General features: G+C 40.6%; 1 protein-coding gene across 2 annotated transcripts in view; it reads left to right on the top strand.

Annotated features, from left to right (window-relative positions):
- Nucleotides 1-22,452, top strand: part of arhgap15 (Rho GTPase activating protein 15) — a 736,069-nt gene that overhangs the window by 132,233 nt on the left and 581,384 nt on the right. The window lies entirely within an intron of this gene.

Here is a 22,452-nt window from a genome sequence, read left to right as displayed (position 1 = left end):
TTGTAATGACGATATTTCAGTGGAATAGCCATGCCTTTGATGGATACATAGATGAACACTTTACTTCAGAGTAAAAATTGAACCTTTTTGCACCTGTTTTATGAACTTGTCATTCAGCACAACTGCCTCTAAAGATGCCCATTCCACTATTTGTTTGGTCTTTAAACACACATAAAGCATTTTGAATAGAGCGGTATTGTCTCCCATGAATAAAATAGACGTGCATCTGGTCCCTTAGTTTTCCAGGTGGATGTGGTTCAGGAAGTCACTGCGTTCAAAATGGTGATCTTATATTAGGCAAGGAAAAATGTCATTTCTGAGAGCTGCAGTTTCCTGAAATTGCATTCCTCACCATTAATGACTTTGTTCACAATGCAAGTGATCCACCAATAATGTTTTCAACTGATTCTCATGTAGAGTATTCTGTGGCATCAACACTTTGTCACTTACCCATGTGATTTAGTGAATTCTGATGCCCAATTTTTAGGCAGCTTCAGGTATCAAAGTACCTCAGGAATCTTAACAAAAGCTCTTAGGGAGGCCTCACCACTTTAAGTCACTTAATATATGAGGCTGCATTTGTGTTATCCCCATGTTAAATATTTCTCATTGCCAATAAATCTGGCTGTGTATTATAATACATTTTAACTTAGAAAGCAGTGCAATGTCAGAGATATGTTGCAGTCCATGTGTCTATGTAATGTGAAACCATCTCCAAGCTTTTGTAAGTTCAAGTAATGTTAGTGAGTCCTAATAAACTTATAATAAGTTCATTATTTACAGTAAAGACACATGAAGACTCTGTGAAATAGCAAGTTTAACAATCAGGAAGATAAATAACTAATATCACTCATGATTTCCTAGAGATTGTTATTTAGATCTTTATATACGGTGGCTCAGTGGTTAGCACTGCTGCCTCACAGTACCAGGGTCCCAGGTTCGATTGGGCGACTGTCTGTGTGGAGTTTGCACATTCTCCTCGTGTCTGCGTGGGTTTCCTCCCACAGTCCAAAGATGTGCAGGTCAGGTGAATTGGCCATGCTAAATTGCCCATAGTGTTAGGTACATTAGTCAGAGAGAAATGGGTCTGGGTGGGTTACTCTTCGGAGGGTCGGTGTGGACTTGTTGGGTCGAAGGGCCTGTTTCCACACTGCAGGGAATCTAATCTAATCTAGTCTAATCTAAAATTGCAGTTCAACAAGAGAAAGGAATGAAATCTAGAAATGCCATTTTTACTACCCACTTCCAAATTCTGATCTTACCAAAGTAATATTGTACAAGATATGGATATAAAGCAACAATTATGTTTATGGATGAAAAACAGTTATCTCATTGTAAAATAGTTCCTTCTATTTATTTTCAAAGTAAATATTCTTAAAATGTCTGCACATATTCCTGGTCAAATTCACTGTTGAGCTGGTTGATGTAGGTGGAATTAACATAATTTGGAACTTATAATAGTTTGGAAGAGATGCATAATACAGGCTATCAAAAGATGCAAGCATCCTATTTAATCTCTACTGTTATTAGAACTTTATTCGTGAATATTATGATATCCTCCCCACACTTTTACAGCCTGTTCAAAGCAAGTTTTAGCCATTGGAATCAATTATTAAGTCAATCATTATTACTTTCCTACAATGATGTTATTGCTCCAGAGTAAACTTTACTCACATTAGGGTAATATTAATCTTCTCATTCTGCTATTTACAAACTTTCTCCTTAAATTAATGCATTATTCTTCAATTCAAGTCCAAAATGTTTTGGGAAAGCTGACAATATGCTTATCAGTGCTATTGCTATCATCGTGTTTTAGTCACAAGTCATATTCTATGTTGCCAATTAAATTGTAGTTTCTTTCCAGATAGCCCACACTGTCCAAGAGCACTGATGCCAATTAAAAAACTGTAGTCAATCACTCAAGTGCCTGCTCTATTATGTCTGAGAGCTGAAAATGTAATATTACAAAATTCTATCATTCAATCATCTCAGTCCTTACATATACATAATAAAATTTTTAAAATGGGATATCTGAACTGACAAAAACAATTAATTTTCTTCTGTTCAAGCAAGCTATGTTCATTAATCAGCAACTTCCTGCCTTTTAGAATGTAAGGCACGCTTTTGACGTGAATAAAAATGACATTAAAATCACTACAATTTCTAATTTAGAAGATGGACTTAAATTGAGGAAGATGTTCAAAAGTGTGGTAATGGTATCCACTTTTCTTTCTTCCTCAAAGATGAGGGTAATAAATTCAGATTGGGAATCACGGGTCACTTCGGGGGAAGTGGAAATACACATATGAATCTTTCAGTTCTGAATGATGCTTTGTCCTTCTTTATTGTCTTTAAGAGTTCAGACTTCATGTAGCAGGAGATTCATTAATGTTGCCAAAAGTAACTTGGCAAAGCATCATTCAGAAATTGAACATAGCTATCTCAAGCAGGTTGAGAGTGGTTTGAAGTGCACAACAAGTGGTATGATGGAAGATTCAGGTCAAAAAAAAGGCAGCCAAGATCAAGAGTTCGATGAATACTAGAGAGATGACAGCTGTCTTCTCCTTTTTCTACTTCAGTGAAAGGTATGCAGTACAGTTTAGTTTTACAATACATTGAGGCCCCTCCCTAAAAATATATATTGATTAGCTGTATCTTATGAATTAATGCTTACACATTTCCCTCATTTATTTTTACTTTATGTCTGGTCTTGCTTGGGATGAGTTGGATGCATTTGTTACAAGTTTTGAAGAATTTATTTGTTTATTTTGTACTTTCCAAATGTGTAAATCTGTTCCTTGTTCCTTGAGCAGAACATCTTAACACAAAAATGATCATGCCTATCAATCACCATGATACCCCATTCTTTGGAAATGGGGATTGTACTAAATCCCCAGAGGCAGCAAGTTGTTGCTTGTCCAAACCACAAATTATAACTCATCCAGTTTAACTCTAAAAATCAAAATAATGCAGATGCTGCAAGTCAGAAACAAAACAGAAATTGTTGGAAAAGCTCAGCTCATCTGACAGCATCTGTGGGGAGTAATCACAGTTAATGTTTCAAGTCTAGTAATGCTTCCTCAGAACGTTTTGAGTCTAGTAATACGTAAAACTCCAGGGAGGAATGTTCACTTTGAGCACAGATGAAAACTTGCCAGCATGGTTCAGCTATCCTTTGTCCAACCTGAAAATGAATCTTTCCATTAAAGTCAATGCATAAGAAACTTGGTGACTTAATTAACAAGCAGCCGGTCCATTACTGCGAGTCTGCTCTGAAAGCGAAAGTTGCCTACTTAACATTTGCAAAGAAACTAAGGATGTGTAAAGTGCATGGATAAAGGAAATGCATTGAATGCTGCAAATCTGGGTTTTGAAGTATACTGAAAGCTCTACATAAAATAAATGTTGCACAAATTAAGGTGCATGGAGATAGATGGGGCCTTTTATTTCAGGTGGTAATTAAGCAAAATTAATTTAAAATAAACCCTTTATAGGTAGTCATTACCTGAAATCAGCGCTATTAATATTAGACAAGTTCTGTATGTGGCAATTGATCCACTCTCCGAGATTGCTGTTAGATATTTAGGAAACATCACCATCTAGTTAGAAGGCAGAAATTTGTGGAATGGCAAACGGATATTTTTCTAAATTTACAGGATTCTGGCTCACTCGAGGACTATGTTCTCATTTTTCCTTTGTTTTCATGATGTTTGTGATTGGACAAAGCCGTAAAATGAATGCTATCAAAACAAACCGTTGTTTCATTAGGATACAGGCAAACTATGAGGAAATAGATTGGAAACCGCACTGATGGATAAATGGCATTGAACAGGATATGCGTATTTAGTTTGGGGAAAAGGACAGTAATAGAAAGTGTACCTAAGCACCAAGCCACCCACGGTCCACTCCTTTGCACGTGACAAAAAATGCAATTGCAGCACGAAGGAGAGGAATAAAGAGCAAAACCTGTGACACAGAATCTCTATTACAGCTCCTCAGAATTTCTGAGGCTCTTTCTCTAGTAATTATTGCACCCATTGCAACTCCAGAAAAGTCTGAAAATTTTTGAAAGCAGCGCTTTCATTTTCTTGGTTTATTGATTTTTGCTGCAATCTGCTGCTGGTAGGCTTCTAAACTGTTTGCTGAATAAAGCCAAACGTAAAGCAACTTATCATATCTGTGATGCTGTCTTTCTGATTTATTTTGCTTGCTGCTGGTCTTCTTTATTTGAACACACCTCCCACAGTAACATTCCTTTTTCTAATAGTTGGCTCCTGTAGCTGCAAGCAGTACTGACCATAGGCATTCAATCTGGCCAGTTGATGGCAGTGTTGGATTTAGAAAAGAAAAGAAATTCCTGAAAAGGACAAGCAGGTCTGTTGGCATGGCAGGCATCCAGTATCCATCTGTGAGTGACCCAAGATTTTAGTCATAAGCGTCAAGCCCACATACTTTGCCCTTTACAGTCTATGAAACTTCAGGGAGACGGTCGGAAAGTCATGTGGTTCAATGGAGCCGGATACTCTCACCATATCCAGCACAAAGAGAGACCCTTTGTGTTGTGGTTAAAAGTCAGCACCACTTCGGTTTTTATGCTGTTAGTTTGTTTTAAGCTACTAGGTACCAGATGAGTCAGCTGCCTGCATTAAAACGTTCCCTGTTCCAGGAAAAAACACATTTGTTATTTTCCCAATGGAAAGGAAGGAGCAAATGAAGAGAACATGGATTTCTGCTAAGTAACTAGGTTCCTAAATGTGCAGAGCCCTATTGATGGCAACTATCAAACCACAAAATAACAGTCCCATATGAAAAGTATTCATTTTGATTATTGGTCTCCTGTAGAACCTCCACCCATTTTTTAACATCTTAATGTTGTAGGATACCTCAGTACCAATCACGGTAAAGTATGCATTAGTAAGGGCCCAATCGTCAGAAGGAAGTGGAAGATTAGCTGTTGAAGAGCCTTCCTGTCCTGGCTTTTGATCCCCCAGACTGGAAATTAATGAATGCACAGTGAGACTCATGTCTTCACCCAAACTCCTGTCGAACATAGAGCCAGTATTTTGTGGCAATCTTCTGTCACCTAAACTATACTCTTCAAGAAAATATCAAAGATTATGTGCCCATTGTACACTCTGCTGCTTTGCCACTCATAGAAGGGAGTGGATGCACTTAAAAGAGCTGCAGAATGGGTTAATTCCCAGGCATGTGGAGGTGTAAGTGCATTGTAATGTACAATTTCATGCAGCACTATACATGAGAAAATGCATCATTAGGATTATTTAAATCACATTAGTTATCTGGTAGTGTGGAATTTAATAGACTAGACTACTAACTTACTACGGCAACTCATTATGTAAGTGGCAGAACCATGGGGCCTTTTTTTAGTTTAACTGTGGGAATAAGAATATAAGAATTAATAGATTTTAAAAGGTAGAAGTTAGCTGGGAACAGTTATAAAAAGTGCATAAGTTTTGTATGCCAATATACAAAAGCAAGGAAGTCATGTTGAATTTGAATAGAACATTGGTTAGATCATAGTGGAAGCGTTGTTTTTGAATCTTGGCACCTAGTTGTAGGAAAGATATCATAGCCATATGGAAACAGTACTCAGGAGGATTAGTGAAGAAAGGTTCCATGAGTAAGAGATTATAGAATCTGTAAGCATCTGTGAAGAGTACACAGATGAGTATTACTGAAGGTCTACGTCCTTCACATAGAACTTTTTAAAGCAAAATCTATAGATTGCTATGCTTTCTTTGTACACTAAATAAATTGTGGTAGTGTACAAAAAATGTTTCATTTAAATAGCATCTCTCATGATTTCAGGCCACCTCAAAGCATTTTTGAGTTAATTAAATATGTTTTGAATTGTAGCCATTGCTGTAATATAGGAAACATGACAGCAAATTTGCACACAGCAAGCAGTGATGTGATAATGACTGTATAAACTGTTTTACTTTTCCTATTTTGTCATGTCGATTGAAAAATAAATATTGGCCAAGACACCAAGGAAAGCTCTCTTGCTCTTTTTTGAAATAATGTTTTGGAATCTATTATGTCCACTCAAGAGCGCACAGATAAATGACTCATTCAAAAGCTGGCACCTCCAAAAATGCTTCACTCAGTATTGGACTGAGTTTCAGCTTTGATTCTTATGTAATTGAACCTTGAGAGTCAGTCAAGAACTGAGACAGGGTTAACACTCAAGTTACTTTATTTTCTAAAATGTAATGTAGTATGGTATTTTTTTTCTTTCAGTCACTCATGAATAAGAAATTGTAAAATAAGCAGTAAGCAGAGCCTGTGGTGCAATGCTTCTGTACTATTAATGACTTTTTGACATCTTGGTAGCCGATGACACTGTTCTCACTTACTTTTAGCTGACAAGAAACTTTGAAGTCAACAATTTTCCAGTTTCAGAGATTAATTTTCATAGCATTTTCTCTCACTGCATGTATTATTCTCACAACCACAAAAAGACAGTAGTTTGGATGTATTTCATGCATTCTCTGTTTTCAGGTATTTACCAAAAAAGATTACAACAGTTCCAACTGCATTTCTTAATTTTTATTGCCCCTGCCACCACATTACCGTCAAGTCAAAATTTCTCTGGAAAATGAAAGACAAGGAAATGTGCATTTTATTACTTTCCCAATATTGTAAAGTTGTAAGAAATGCAAGGAAAGAATTTAGTTTAACAGTTTTAAAATATTTCCAGCTTCTGATCAAATTCTGTGTCACAACGTTATTGCAGAATAAATAATTGATATTGTTCCTGTCATTAGGAGGGAGGATGGCAATTTCTCCCGCTGTTTCCTAGGACTGGCATCTGTTATGTGATGGCAGCAGGGATAGCATTATTCAGTGTTAGAATTCCTGTTCCAGCTGATGTTCGGATCAGAGGGATTGTTAATAGCTTGATGTCTTTTGAAGTGGTCTTCAGTGATCTAACTGTAAGATTAGAAGTCTCAAAATGCATTATAAAAAAGGAAGAAATGACTACCTCAGTTGGGTGCACATGAATAGCAGTGCATGTGTTTGAATCTGTAAAATGATCACCCTATATATCGAATGATGCTTTCTGGAACACCTTGTTCCTATCAAAATATCTTTTCAATCGCTGTTTTGGCTGGTTCATTACGTGCCCATTAATGTTTACTGTCTTTCATGCAGAGATGAGATTCTTTAATTCCCCTCCAAATCACACACCATCCTGACTTGGAACTATATTGCTGTTCCTTCATTGTTGCTGGGTCAAATCCTGGTATTCCTTTTCTAATAGTAATGGGGGTGTTCCAACACCCCAAGGACTTCAACAGTTCGAGAAGGCAGTTCATCACTACATTCTTCTGGGTAATTAGTGATGGGCTGACCAGCAACGCCCACATTCCCTTAAACAAATGAAAAAAAATGAATGTTAGGTGACGTATTTTGTTTCTATTTTATCAAAGCAGCCCCTGAAACCTTTGACCATGGCAATAGAATTGACTCTTTTATGTTTATCACACACTGTTATGTCTTTTCCAACTGCCTTACTGACACATAATGCATCAAATGTGATATGACAGTTACTGGCAAGGTCAACAAGTGCTGCCCATCCCCAGTTGCCCTTGAGAAGGTATTTATGACCCATCTTTTTGAAGTGCTTGGAGTCTATGTGGTTGGGTTATACTCACAGTGCTGTTAAAGAGGGAGTTCCAAGATTTTTACCCAGCAGCAGTCAAGAAACTCTGAGATATTTATAAGTCAGAATGATGTGTAATTTGAACAGGAGCTTGAAAATTGTGGTGGTCCCATTCAGTTGTCTGACTTCGCCCCCGTCTCAGCTCATTTACCACTGAAACCCACATCCATCCATTTGTTATCTCTCGACTCTGCTATTCCATTGGATGACTGACTAGTGTTACAAGAATGAGTCAAAACCTCCAAGTACTGTGGACATTTTAGCCCTTAATTCCAAAGTGTGTGTTTCTAAAAGGTGACTATTACAGAGATAAAATAACTTCATGTGTAAATTCAATGGCAGTTGTTAATTCTGTATGGGACTAATGGGAGGTAATACCTAAACGAGCCAAAAGAAACTTTGAACAGACTGGACTAAGCTTTTGTGACTGCAAATGTAACAAGGGACTGATATCTCCCTGTCCAACAACAATCCACCATTGTAGATAATATCCCAAACTGCAAACACATCTTATTGCTCTTCTTTAAAGAATACACAGGGACAAAGGTTAAAAAGGCAGTTTCAACTCTACTGGGGTTACATTAATAGCACTGACTCTTGTGAGCACCTGCCTGGATTCAAACATTAGAGAACTGTGAAGGTCATTCTTGAAGAACAATCCCCTAATAATCCATGAATCGCAACTAAAGACCCTATCCTACCCTGAGTGTTTGAAGCCAGTTAAAAAATCAGCATGAAGGAACATTAGGTAAAACCAATGACTGCAGATGCTGGAAACCAGATTCCGGCCGAGGACATGGAGGTACTTCACCACCAGATGCCTGGAGGAAGAACATCTCATCTTCCGCCTTGGAACACTTCAACCCCAGGGCATCAATGTGGACTTCAACAGTTTCCTCATTTCCCCTTCCCTCACCTCACCGCAGTTCCCAACTTCCAGCTTAGCACTGTCCCCATGACTTTTCCTACCTGCCTATCTTCTTTTCCACCTATCTACTCCATCCTCCCCCCCAACCTATCACCTTCATCCCCTCTCCCACTCACCTATTGTACTCTATGCTACTTTCTCCCCACCCCCACCCTCCTCTAGCTTATCTCTCCACGCTTCAGGTTCTCTGCCTGCATTCCTGATGAAAGGCTTTTGCCTGAAACGTCGATTTTACTGCTCCTCAGATGCTGCCTGAACTGCTGTGCTCTTCCAGCACCACTAATCCAGAATGAAAGAACATTAATCTACCTGCAAAACAAAGAATCTCAAAAAACAACTGATCAACTAGCAAAATCAACTCTACCAATGACATCCATTGCAATGTTCAATTTATCACCTTTTCATGAACACTAGTGACTGACATGCATATCATTTTCTAACTTCTATCTTTTCAGACTCACTTCTTATTTCTAATCTGTGCACTTGTGTGATATTTTTAGCTCATCTCATGTTTAGTGATTAAGAAAACTCACTCTTTGTGTCAATTTAAGGAAGCCTTTTTAAACGGACTCCTTTGGAAGCATAAGTTTATTTAGATCTGGATGAAAGGTACCCACAAGGAAAGGGATCATTTTTACATTAATCTTGTTGCAACTAATCAAGGGGTTGTGTGTGTAAAGAAGGTTGCCAGTTCATTTTGCCTGACTCTAACAGTTTGGGGTATCCTGCCTGGAACTGGAACGGATTAAAAACCTCATCCAGGTTCTGGTAATGATGTGAGTCATTCAAATTCTAATTTATATAAGCCTGAAGACATCCAAAACTCTGACATCTATCTAAATTTGCAGCGTGTCCAATTGCCAAATCACTGCTTACAAATCTACTGTCTCCCTGTCAGGCAGCACCTTGATTTTCAAATTCTTGTCTTGACTTCAAATTCCTCACACTTCAATATTTCTGCTATTTTCTCCAACTTTATCACCTTGAGATATCTGTGCTTCTTTGATCCTGTCTCCTTGCTCATTCCCAATCCTAATTGCACGCCCGTTAGTGGTTTTACCTTCAATGGTTAAGGCTCCAGACCCTGGAATTTCCTTCCCTGTGTGGCGCTGTGTTTTTCTACCTCAATTTCCTCCTTAAAACTTCCATCTACGCAAGTAGAGAACATACTGATACAATTCTGGCTTATACTTTGTAGATGACAGACAAGCTTTGAGAAGTCTGGAGATGAGATTTACACCTTGGAAGTTCTAAGTTCTGATCTGTTCGAGTCACAGTATTTATCTAGCCTGTGTAGTCAATTTATGGTCAATGGTGAGCCTTACGATAGTGATGAAAAAAAATTACCAATAAAAGTACCATTGAATGCCAAGGGGAAATGGTGAGGTTCACTCTTGTTAGAGACAGGCATTGCCTTATGTGATTATTATTTGCCTCTCACAAGCCCAAACCTCAATATTGTGCTTTCAGGCAGAGATTGATTTATTATCTAAGAGATTGCAAATGGTACAGAATACTGAATACTCAGTGAGTATCCTCACTTATGGTCATAAATTGGAAGGAAAGCCATTGATAAAACACCTCTAGGTAATTTGTCCTAGGACCATGCCTTGAGAAAAGTGGATTCTTGTGGCACAGTAGTAATGGCACTACATCTGAGCCAGAGGCCCAGTTTCAAGACTCACGTGCACCAGAGGTATGTCATAACATGTCTGAATAGTTTGATTAGAAAATATCTGCCCTGAGAAAGGAAGGCTCTTGGCATATGAGTAACATCCCTCCCTCTGAGACAGGAGTCCCAGGTTCAAGTCGCAGCAATTAAGAAGTGTATAATAGCTTTTTTGAATAGGTTCATCAGAAAATGTCTGCCCTAAGAAAGAGTTAAGGTCAGACCTGCTCCTGAGGTGTCCTGAAAAGGGGCTTTTCTGACATAGTGGTAAAGTTCCTGCCTCTGGACCAAAAGGTTTCTATTCTAGTCCCATCTTGTCCAGAGATTGACATAACATGGTGAAAAAGATTGATGTAAAATAGTTATCCTGAGGAAACTCCTCCAATATTGCCCTGGAGATTAGTTGATTCCCTTCAACAAATGCAGCCATTTTCTTTATGTTCAGTATTATACTAGCCAGCTTTCCCCTTTGATCCCATTGGCTTTAATTTTGTTCAGATTCTTAATGCCATTGTCGGTCAAATGTTGTACTGATGTCGGGTGCGTTCAATCTCACATCACCCTTGGAGGTCAGTTCTTTAGTCCCCATTTGGAACAAAGTGCTAATAAAGGCTGTAACCAAGTGACCTTGAAGTATCCAAACTGAGCATTAGTGAGTAGGCTGTTGGTGTGTTAAGAGCTGTTTGATCTTAGCTGCATGCATTCATGATGTGTTCCATGAAAAGCAGCCAATGCAAAGAAATGACATTCTTAAAATATTTTTGCATCTCAAAGAGCAAGACATTTTCATTAAAGGAAACATAAATTGACACTTAGGCCCTAGGTGATGAGGAAACGTTCTTTGGAAATGTTAGCTTAATGATACAATGCCCAGATGTCTGAACTGACATTCTCAACGAGATAATTCAGATCCTTCAGGATACAGCAGAGACCATTTGGCAGCGGTCCAAGTATCCAGACAATCTTTGCTAAAAATTTGATCAGTGATAAGAGAATACTTAAGTATTCCAGTATCACCCTCTCCAGCTCTGTCTCAGAGTAGGAAGAGCAATGCTTGTCTAAAGAGAGTGAAATATGTCTGTTGACATTAAGTGTTGGATTCAATCCATAACTGAAGCCTGCATAACATGTCCAAAACTAACCTTAGACATATTCCAGCCTTTAAGGATTACAGAGAGCATTTTAATAATACAATTTAATTAATACTTCCAGAATCAGAATGGTGAAGTTTGTGAAGAAAAGGTGCAATCTGCTGTGCAGGAGTGCTTGTGGGAATATTATAGCCAACAACCTGGACCTGGGAGCAGTTAACAAGGGAATCTTGGTATTATTCTTTCACAGCCTCTGGAAATGCCTGCTAGGGAAATTAAGCAGATTTATAAGAAAGGCCATTCACTTTATTCTGAAGAACATCTGTTATTATAGTTGATAAGGGTTTACAATATATACATGGTAAATGGCTCTGCACGTTGTGCTAAAAGAACATTGAGGTTTTAATGTATTACAGTCAATGTTTTGAATGGTGAAAGGTAGGAAATTGAGAAGAATCTTGTACAATTGACTAAATTTACAGAGGCATGGAATCGTAAGCAGATTAGCATTACGTTCCTTTCTTTATGAAATGTGAAAACCCTACATTTTTGGACAGGAAATTTGATCCAGGCTCTTTCAGAAATGGGAAGCTGCACTTTATGTCTGACAGAGTATACACAGTAGAACAGTTGGGAGAAGGCACGCATGTCCTCTTATCCACAGCAGTCACTTGCCGTATTCAAATTAAAAACAGAAAGAATTGTGGATGCTGTACATCAGAAACAAAAACAGAAGTTGCTGGAAAAGTCAACATTTCATTTCCAGTAACCCATCCTCAGAACCCTTCTCAGGAAGTGTCACTGGACCCAAGATGTTAACTCTGACTTCTCTTCACAGATGCTGCTAGACCTGCTGAGCTTTCCCTTAAATTCTGTTTTTGTTGTTGTAGTTGCCGTATTCTGTGGTTTTACAGGTCCAGTGTATAGAAACTACCTAACAGCTTCTGTAATCAGGTACTTGTGAAATTAGTGTGCTGGAAGTTTTAGGTGCCAGATGTGTAATGGGCTGGGTGGGTGAAGTGCCAGGAAATAGAGTGCAAGAAAGAAAGGGTGTCAATAAGATAGAGGGTAGGCTGCCAGATAGCAATGGGAGTACAAGATGGCATTTTGGAAAGACTAGGGAGGATGGGAGATACCACTTTGGGGATGGTGAGTAATTTCAGGTCCCATGGGGAATGGGACAGGGTTCACGTCTGGCAATGGGGCAATAGCAGAGAATGGTGTTGGCTCCAGAGCTCAGAATGTGGGGCTTGGGTTTGCTCCTTGTTGTCAGGTTTCAGAGGGGGCAAGGGGCAGGTGTTGTGGTTACAAAAATGATGAAAAAAGGGGAACGGTCCAGCAGCAAGCTTGGGAGGTCAGCTTCAGTGGATGTCTGGTCCAGAGTGGGGCAGCATGGGTCAGGTCTAGCAGCAGGGCAGGAGGTTATGTGTCCTGGGACAGTAAGGGTGTCAGGTTCCAGAAAGCGTATGTGAAGGCATGAAGAAGACCAGGAGCATGAAGAAGGAGTGTTGGATCTGGTGGCAATGTCAGATCCTGTTGCAGAGAAAGGGGGACCAGAATCAGGAGCTACAGAGGGTGTCAGATCTGTGTCAGAGGTGGGTAGAAGGAGGGATGTCACATACTTAATAATCTAATTTACTTGCGTAACTATTTACTAAAAGAGTAATTGAGTTATACAGCACAAAGACAGTCCCTTCCATCCAACCAGTCCATGCTGACCATAATCCCAAACTAAACTAGTTCCACCTCCTGCAATGACCCATATCATTCCAAACATTTCTTATTCATGTCTTTTAAATATTGTAGCTGTACCTGCATCCATCACTTCCTCTGGAAGTCCATTCCACACACAAGCCACACCCTGTGTTTAAAAAAAAGGCCTCTCATGGCAATTATAAATCGTTCTCCTCTCACTTTAAAAATATGCCTCCTTGTTTTGAAATCACCTACCTGAGGGAAAAGACCTAATACACATCCCGTAATTATCGACAGTATAAACCCTCCAAATTCCATAATTTAGATGGATACTTATCAGGAGGTCTGAGGTGTTTGGGAATTGCCAGCAGAATCTTTATTTGCCATATAATTCCTTCGGGGAACATGGTTGAATAAACTGATGAATTTTATTCATTCTTAGTTTGTTTCTTCACTGCTTCCCATTTTCATGCCTGTGATTTTATTTTTCCCTTTTCATGCCAAAGCAGCCAGTCATGTCTGGGGAAAAAAAAACAATATATATTGGCTCAGAAATTGCTATTACCTTGCGGTGAGCAATGTGATTTGGACTTTTCATTTTCCCATTCAGACTGAGTGTCGAAACAGCTTTGAATCTTGATGGCCTTCCAAAGCCAACAGACATGTGAATGCCAAGATTGGCACAAAGATGCAGCCAAGATGCATAAGAAGTTTTCAAAATAAACCTCTATCTGCGAGAATAAAAATTGCTGGCAAAACTCAGCAGGTCTGGCAGTATCTGTGGCAAGAAAGAGGAGAGAGGAGGGGAGGGGAGGAGAGAAAAGGAGAGGGGAGGGGAGTTCAGAGTTAACATTTCAAGTCCAGTGGCACTTCATCAGAAGCCAGCAGCTAGGAAAATATTATTTTTGCTGAAAAGGAAGATGGGAAGGTGGGGTGCAAAGAGGACAAGTGAGCAGATTGGCGGAGTTGGAGCCCAGAAGAGAGACCGAGAAAGAGAGAGATGAAAGTGGTGGGTTAGAAAGGAGATTATGGATAGCAGGTCAGGAGAAAAGAGAAACTGAATCAATGATAACAATGGGTGTGCTGTACTGAAAGCAATCCATATAATGAGGTAATAGACCTCAGAATGAGTGACTGTGCTAAACACAACCATGTCATATAGGACTGTGTGTGGGGTTGGGGGCAGAAAAATGGAATAATGTAATCAGGCTCCAAAGTTATTGAACTTGATGTTACGAGCTAGAGGCTGCAGGTCCCTAAGTGGAAAATGAGATATTGCTCTTTGAGATTGGGCTGAGATTCACTGGGACACTGCAGCAATCCTGTGACACAAATGTTGCCCAGGGACCACAATGTTGTATTGAAGTGGCAGGTAACTGCAAGCTCAGATCATTTTTGCAGGCAAAGCAATCACCCAGTCTGTGTTTTGTTTTCCCAATGTTGGGGAGACAACACTGTGAACAGTGAATGCAGCAGACTAGATGGGATGAAGTTCACACAAATCACTGCTTCACCAGGAAGGTACGTTAGGGGCCTTGGATGGTGAGGAGAGAGGAGATAAACATGCAGGTATTACACTTTCTGTGATTTCATGGTAAGATGCCATAGGAATGTGGGGAGGTGTTCAGAATGGAGCAGGAGTGAAACAGGGTGTCCTGGAGAAAACAGACCCTGCGGAATGCTGACGAGAGAGGGAAGGGCATTATGTGTCTGGTTGTGTCATCCCATTGGATGCAACAGAAATGGCAGCTTACAACCTTTGGATGGGGAGGCTGGGGAGCTGGTATCTGAGGGCCGGGTGATGCTACTGTTGTTTTGGGAGGGAAGGGAAGGAGTGAGGGCGGAAGTGCAGGAGATGGGTTGAACACAACTAGGGGCCTGTTGAACACAATTGTGTGGGAATCCTCAGTTAAAGAAAAAGGTGGACATTTCTGAAGTTCCCCTGCAGAAGATGGCCTCCTCAGAAAAGATATCATGAAGACAGAGAAACTGAGAGAATAAGAAGGGGTCCATGAGAATGTACAGTCAATTTAACTGTGGGAGAATCATCAGAGAAGGTCTATCATAGATTCCCTATAGTGTGGAAGCAGGACATTTAGCCCATCAAATCCACACCAACCTTCCGAAGAGCATCCCATCCAGACCCACCCTTATATCCTTGCATTTCCCATGGCTAAACCACCTCGCCGGCACATCTCTGGATATTATGAGCAATTTAGCATGTCCAATCCATCTAACCTGCACTTCTTTGAACTGTGGGAGGAAATCAGAACACCTGGAGGAAACTCACACAGGTACGGGCAGAATGTGCACACATATTCACCCAAGGCAGGAATCAAGCCAGTGTGCCTGGTGCTGTGAAGCAGCAGTACCAAAGTGGGTTTGTAATGGATATTGGTAGCCAGCCTATCACCAGAAATGGAAACAGAGATGCCAAGGAAGTGAGGGGAAGAGTAGAGTCGGAGGTAGACCAGGTAAGGTGAGGGCAGGGTGGAAATTAGAATGAGAGAGGGAAGCATTGATGTACTAGAGAAAGTATTGTGAGGAGGAACCTTAGTAGGAATAGAAAAGGAATGTTTCACGTACCCAGAAAGACACAGGCATAACTGCGGCCCATATGGCTACCCATGGCCACACCTATGATCTGAAGAAAATGAGAAGAATTACAGAACTATTTGTGAAATTGTAGCTCCCCTTTTCATTGTTCCATATCTGGACATTCATGTTTGTCAGCCTTATAAATCATCTCAATTACAAGGTCCTTATGACATGAATTATCTGCCTTGAGTCACTACAGGAAGATTAATTCACATTAACAACATAAATCTAATAGATTAGTGATGTGCGACACAGTGGAAAGGAATGTGCCAAGATTGCAATATTCCTGAGGTTTTGAGGCAAAATGTGGAAAACATAAATGATCCAGCAATTCGCAGGATATCCGAACTGACCTATCTCTCCTATAACACAAGCTGCTGCATTTACTTTACAAATGAGTATTGATGATTGCTATTAACTGTCCAGCAATCTTTGGGCCAATACAGTGTTCTTTGCTGAGAATTGAATGTTTTGCTATATACCCTTCAGGTTATTCAAATATGGAGACTATTGAACTGGCTATCACCCGCAACAGTATTGCAAAGTGAGTGTGAAAATGAAAATCTGTTGATTTCAATGGAAAACACAATTGAGTATGATGTAAAAATAACTGCAAATTGTCTATGAGTCTGTTTTGAGCTACTGTCGATGGCAGATCTCATCCCCCATTGCAAGTAACTTTGAGCAAATTTTCTTTTCGTAATTACCAAAATGTGGGAACTTGCATTATGTGTATTCTCTGCCAAAAAATTTGTGGGACTGCTTAGAAATTATTAACACATTCTGCGTGACTGATTTTTCCCTATCCCTTTAAAAGATTGACTATGTTTGAATTACTTACAAGGGAACATAAATGCTCTATAATGGGCTGTAGTGAAAGTTGTATTTCTGGTGATGATAATTACAAATCAGTAATACATAATGACATTTGATGGTATGTGTTAATAATCTGAAATAAGCATCACCATTTTAAGCAAACTGCATCTGCAACTTTTATTTTCATCGTTTTATCGGGCGATTTTGTGCTGAGTTATTTTTAATATTGACTAATTGTTTTTCAATTACCATCAATCTCTAATACACTTTGGTACGCATAAAGCAGATCAACAATGTAACCTCTGATTCATGCAGAATGCAAATTTATATGAGCCTTACTGTAAATCTACGAGTTATTATCCCAAGCGAATATAGAACAATTTGTTACTTAGGAATTGTACAAAAGTTAAATGATTACATATGATTGTTGCAACTAAACTGAACTGAAGAGACAGGTTTCTCATCTGAGGTGAATTGCATTCATAGTTTAGCAAATAATGTTGGAAGTATGGGCATTAATTATACCCAATTAAAGTAAACCAATATGTGTTAAAATATTGTTACACACAAAGTTTCTCAGAAACTTTACCAGGAAGAAATAGGTAGTAAAATTAAGAGTTTTGCTAAATAAAATAGTCTTTGCTCCACAATGCTGTGACCATTATATCTGTTTTTAATTTGATGATCTTCACAATCTATGAATGTCTTCGCTTATTGGGTACCAAGTTTTTGTGTCACTACTTCATATGATATTTCCGGGCTGTTTGGGAAAGTGGGGAAATTGGTGAATACACTGCAGAAACCTAATTAAGATCAAAGAAAGTCATCAGTGATAGTATCAATGAAGAATAAAATGATGGAATGATAAAATGATACAGCACAAAAGGAGGCTGTTGGGCCATTGGTAGACTTGCATTTCCCTCATAATTTTTTTTTAACCTTTCAAGTATTCATCCAATTCCCATTACTTTGTGAACTTGTATCCAACACTTCTTTAGGAAACTCACAACAGCCTGTTTGATTTTTTTAAAAAAACTATTTCTTCATCTCACTTCTCGTTTTTCATTAGTCATCTTAAATATGTGCTCTCTGGTAACTGCAACACAGTCACCCAGTCTGCCTTTCATCTCCCCAGTGCAGGGGAAACCATAGCCTTCAGGATTCACACAACCATTTCTCAGCTACAGTCAGTTCTGAAGAAGAGTCACTGGACTGAGACATTGATTCTGCTTTCTCTCCAAAGATGCTGCCAGACATGCTGAGTTTATGCAGCAATGTCAATTTTATCATTCAGTAATATTTAACTTTCCATCCGACCAAACGTGACAAACAAACTAGACATCAGGGGATCTCAACAGGGAAGTCAGAACAGTACCTGATGAATTCAGCTCACTGCTTGCTCCAAAAGGCATCTTTGTGTGATGAGCCTAGCTGTATCTCATGGCATGATCCTCAGGCACCCAGCATTTGCTAACCTTGCACCTCTACAAAACACGAGCAGTGCACTGCATGATGAGCATCACAATTAGCTTTGGAAGGCTGCTCTGAGACTCTTTGTGCATATGGGCTTCCGGCTCACAAATCAGCCAAGCTTTCATCTCAGGGCTGCTCACTTACTCTCTCACCACTCATTCATTTAACAGCTACCTAAAATCTCACAACATGCGTGGCCTGGTAGCTCGGTGGTTAACACTGTTGCCTCGCTGTACCGGGGACCGGGATTTGATTCCACCCCCGAGCGACTGTCTGTGTGGAGTTTGCAGATTCTCCCTGTGTCTGCGTAGGTTTTCTCCAGGTGCTCCGGTTTCCTCATGCAGTCCAAAGATGTGCAAGTTAGGTGGTTTGGCCATGCCAAATTGCCCAAAATGTCTAAGGATGTGCAGGCTACATGGGTTGGCCATAGGAAAATGCAGGATAACACTGATAAGGTAGAGAAGGTGGGTCTGAGTGGGGCACTATTCAAAGGGTCAGTGTGGACTTGATGAGCTTCCACACTATAGGGCTCTATGATTTCTACGAGCATCAGCATTTGCCTGGTTTTACTGTGCTAATTAACACAGTAATGCAACCAGGCATCTCACTTTGCCGGTGAGCAAATCTCAGGCAAGGGAGCATACAGCTTGCATTATGATAATTTGTTAAGCCAGTCTCATACCTGCATTTTATATTTCTTTATATAAATTAATATTTTAAGAGATCTCCACTCAGGATGATTTCTGTCTTAATCTGTGAAGTAAAGGTTCACAGGTCACTGTAGTTCAGTGAAGATGTCACTTGCTACCCAATTCATAGTCAAATGCTTGCCTTCAATTCTTGTTGAAGGTGTGTAGCATTTTGTTTTATTGAAGTAGAATGTAGGGCTTTGTTTCTTCCTGTCTTTTAATTGTTTGTTTTCCTGTCTTTTTGTTTTCCTTCTGTCGTTTTTTTATTTAACTTTATTTTGCACATTCTTGGCCTTTTTGAGAGATCTGTTGAATGTGGCTTTGTGTCTTTTAGAGAACAAAAGTAAGTTTTATCAGGTTTCATCTACAAGAGGCAATTCATGTCAAATAATGCGTATTAACCTAAGGACACCATGTTACATTTTAGTGCTTAAAACGCCATTCTTTTCAACAGGATGTGTACCTAAACCAGTAGATTCCTTTGACTGCCACTGTTAGTTGTAATCCTGGAAGAAGCCTTTGGCTGCTAATTTTATCTTTAAATCCATAAGAAAACTTTTGTTCGTTCTATTTAAACTTTTATGTCAAGAATCAACCTGAAACTTCATTTTGGTTTTGTAAGAGAGATACAGACTTATAGCTTAATAGGTCTTGAACTTTAAGTAGAAAAATGTGAGCTTGCCTCCTGGCTATTTAAGTTGAAGATCTCTATTCAAGTAAATTTATTGTAGTTGCTTGTCTAACTGCCTTACAATGCAGAGCTACCTAATCTTCAGTGAGGATTCCTTCATAAGCAGTTATTGATGTTTAGTATTGCTCTGCCTCCGTGACGTGATTATATGGCATGATGATCTTCAGCTCCTCAATGTGGCATTGTGATAAACATACTAGCTCATAAAGCATAAATATGAGATGTGGATCATGTGTACTGAAGAATTAAATTAACTTTTATTACAGTTCCTGGTATTTAAGTACATGACAATCAAAGGCAGTTGTGTGTGTCTCTGACTGAATCTAAGCAGATGGGATATAATGCAGCATGCTTCCTCATCATATCTTGCTACAAAGACAATGAAGTTCAATAAAATGGAGGCTGAAAACCTGATACTGTTAAGTCACGTGCAATGATAAGGTGATCACGTTGAAAGCACGTCCCTTAAAGATACATTTTATGTCTGCTGCAAGACCCTGTACTGCATATTCCATCCTTCATTCCAGTTTATGGAAAGCTTCTGGCACATTTTCCTGATGTTCTGTGCCTCTCTGTGCAAGTTGACCATTTCTATTATGGTTGAGCACTGAGGTATGTCAACAACATGTGCCTCAATAAGTGCATGATCTCCATCTGTCTGAATTTAAGAGACCTTAGATATTTTTTCCTCCACTGTCGGCAGAGAGATATCAAAGATGTTCCTACCAAATTGTGTTCTCAAGTCTAATCTATCCACAAAGGTAATGGTGGATAGTGCAGATGAATATATAATTGGTTAGTCCTCTGAGGAATTATAGCTTCTCCATTAGGGGTGGTACAGATATTGAGAAGCTCAGGCTGTGCCCTCTTGTGCTGATCCTGGTGCTGAAAATGTGTTGCTGGTTAAAGCACAGCAGGTTAGGCAGCATCCAAGGAACAGGAAATTCGACGTTTCGGACCAGAGCCCTTCATCAGGAATGAGGAGAGTGTGCCAGGCAGGCTAAGATAAAAGGTAGGGAGGAGGGACTTGGGGGAGGGGTGATGGAAATGTGATAGGTGGAAGGAGGTCAAGGTGAGGGTGATAGGCCGGAGTGGGGTGGGGGCGGAGAGGACAGGAAGAAGATTGCAGGTTTGGAGGGCGGTGCTGAGTTGAGGGAACCAACTGAGACAAGGTGGGGAGAGGGGAAATGAGGAAACTGGAGAAATCTGAGTTCATTCCTTGTGGTTGGAGGGTTCCCAGGCGGAAGATGAGGCACTCCTCCTCCAACCGTCGTGTTGTTATGTTCTGCCGATGGAGGAGTCCAAGGACCTGCATGTCCTCGGTGGAGTGGGAGGGAGAGTTAAAGTGTTGAGCCACGGGGTGGTTGGGTTGGTTGGTCCGGGCATCCCAGAGGTGTTCCCTGAAGCGTTCCGCAAGTAAGCGGCCCGTCTCTCCAATATAGATGAGGCCACATCGGGTGCAGCGGATGCAATAGATGATGTGTGTGGAGGTGCAGGTGAACTTGTGGCGGATATGGAAGGATCCCTTGGGGCCTTGGAGGGAAGTGAGGGAGGAGGTGTGGGCACAAGTTTTACATTTCCTGCGGTTGCAGGGGAAGGTGCCGGGAGTGGAGGTTGGGTTGGTGGGGGGTGTGGACCTGAAGAGGGAGTCACGAAGGGAGTGGTCTTTGCGGAACGCTGATAGGGGAGGGGAGGAAAATATATCCCTGGTGGTGGGGTCCGTTTGGAGGTGGCGGAAATGACGGCGGATGATACGTTGTATCATCGGAGGTTGGTGGGGTGGTAGGTGAGAACCAGTGGGGTTCTGTCTTGGTGGCGGTTGGAGGAGCGGGGCTTAAGGGCGGAGGAGCGGGAAGTGGAGGAGATGCTGTGGAGGGCATCGTCGATCACGTCTGGGGGGAATCTGCGGTCCTTGAAGAAGGAGGCCATCTGGGCTGTACAGTGTTGGAACTGGTCCTCCTGGGAGCAGATGCGGCGGAGACGAAGGAATTGTGAATATGGGATGGAGTTTTTATGAACAGTTCATCAACTTTACTAACACCTTCCATCCCGACCTCAAATTCACCTGGACTGTCTCAGACTCCTCCCTCCCCTTCCTAGACCTTTCCATTTCTATCTCGGGTGACCGACTTAACACGGACATCTACTATAAACCGACTGACTCCCACAGCTACCTGGACTACACCTCCTCCCACCCTGCCCCCTGTAAAAACTCCATCCCATATTCACAATGACTTGTGCCTGCAGAAGAGAAGAGAAGGAATTAGTTGGTGGAGATGCAGTTTAGCTCAAGCCAATCAACAACCTTGCCTTTGCAGACATCTGAGAAGAGCAGATTACAATTTGCTTCCTGGCTTCCTGCCCATTCCTGTCTCTCCTGTCACTAAAAGACACTTCCAGTTGTTCCCAGCCAAGAGGTGATGACCTTGATGTCCAGTAACCATTCACTGGTCTAAGCCCTCACCACACATTTGTGTGCCAGTTTATCCTGAAAGAGATAAAGCAAAAGATTAAGTGTGATGGAAATGGGTGCAGGTGCAATTTTGAACATGTAGAACTATATCAGGCAGTGAATTTAAGTAGAAAAGAGAATATGATGTCACCTTTCCTTCTGGAGTGTAGGACATCATTCATTTTCCTTCTGCCCTGCTTGCAGTCCTGTTAGTGAAGGCCACTTACAAAGTTCTATGCAGCTGTCTGGTCTCAGATCAAATAGTTTAAATTGCATGGCCTCTGGGTACCATCCCCTGGCATCAGAATGTTCCTTCTGTCAGTGACCCCATCCAGAAGCAATTGTAATAAATTGTCACTGAAGACAGGGAGCAGCTTCTGCTACTTAGGAGGCATTACATTCATAGTTGGTGACAACCACCATAAGCAGAATTTAGGGAGTTAGAAGTCAAGTTAAAAAGCAGGACCTCAGAGGTAGTAATCTCAGGATTGTTACCAGGGCCACTCGCTAGTCAGAGTAGAATTGAAGGAATAGGCAGGACAAATGCATGGCTTGAGAGATGGTACAGGAGGGAGGGGTTCAGAATTTTGGGAAATTTGAACAGGTTCTGGGGGAAGTGGGGCCACTACAAATTGAATGGTCCACCCCGGGCCAGACTGGAAC

This window comes from Hemiscyllium ocellatum, chromosome 7 (genome assembly GCF_020745735.1).
Source record: "Hemiscyllium ocellatum isolate sHemOce1 chromosome 7, sHemOce1.pat.X.cur, whole genome shotgun sequence".
NCBI classification, from domain to species: domain Eukaryota; kingdom Metazoa; phylum Chordata; class Chondrichthyes; order Orectolobiformes; family Hemiscylliidae; genus Hemiscyllium; species Hemiscyllium ocellatum.
The sequence above is the reverse complement of the archived record's forward strand: the minus strand, read 5'-3'. Positions and strand labels throughout refer to the sequence as shown.